Consider the following 1,084-nt stretch of genomic DNA (forward strand, 5'->3'; position numbering starts at 1 on the left):
TTTAATGAGTTACCGCAATATTTGGTGAGATATAATCAATATTAGATATTATTATAGCTTCGACAGACTTATAAATATTTTTACAAGATTTTGACATCATGCTCCAAATATTGAAAATGAGTCATATCTTAAGAAAAGTTCAATATTTGGCTCATTCTCCAATCATGGTGATATTTCAGTTACAGAGTATATTAATAATGATTGACAATCACAATGTGAATTATTTTATTTGTCTGATATATCTTCCCTGACACCCACATTTCCTTCTCACTTCAATGATTTAATCAGTAATTGCTATGTAGTTATAAAATATAAAATTATTGTTTTGTCACTCCCTAGACCTGTCACGAAACTGAAACTTTACAAGCCAAGGATATCAATTTATTTTGCAGTAAACTTTAAAAAGAAATGGCTGCCTTCTTTTGGTACATACTGGTGAAAAACATAATTTAATATTTAGTTGGAACACACTTTTTACCTCTGTCCCTTTATAAATTGTCCACCAATATCCCAGTATAAAAGAACAGTTCAAGAAAAAAGGTGATTAGGACACAGGAAGCAGAATACACATGGTTTCATTCATTCCTTTCTTTAACCTATTCTATTGGTTACAAAATGTGAAACATATGTTTTGGAGAAAAGAGGGCAGAGAAACTGAGCAAGAGAAAAAGGAGAAAGAACTGAAGACTTTCACAGTGTAGAGATCCGAGAGTGCAGTTCTGGCAGAAGAGAAAATAAAGGGTATGCAAGAGTAGAATCCAGAAGCTGATGATCTGTTGAAAGAAGGAAGATAGCAGAGGATGCAGCAGCAGACCGAGGAGTTAAAGCACTTGCAGCAGCAGACCGAGGAGTTAAAGCACTTGCAGCAGCAGTAACAGATGGAAGGAAGAGCTAGATAGAAGAAATGCAGCACTCCAGATAAGTCTTAATAATATTATTCAAAATAATACTATACTATAATATTGAGTGGTGATTAAATAAATTCTATTGAGCATCCTGAATTCTATAAAATCAGTAGAGTATAAATAGCAAGATTACACAATTATTTTATTGTTGTTTCTATGATAAAGTAAAATATGATTCC

Source organism: Halyomorpha halys, unplaced genomic scaffold, assembly GCF_000696795.3.
Source record: "Halyomorpha halys isolate HHAL.00 unplaced genomic scaffold, Hhal_1.1 Scaffold95.1, whole genome shotgun sequence".
NCBI lineage: Eukaryota > Metazoa > Arthropoda > Insecta > Hemiptera > Pentatomidae > Halyomorpha > Halyomorpha halys.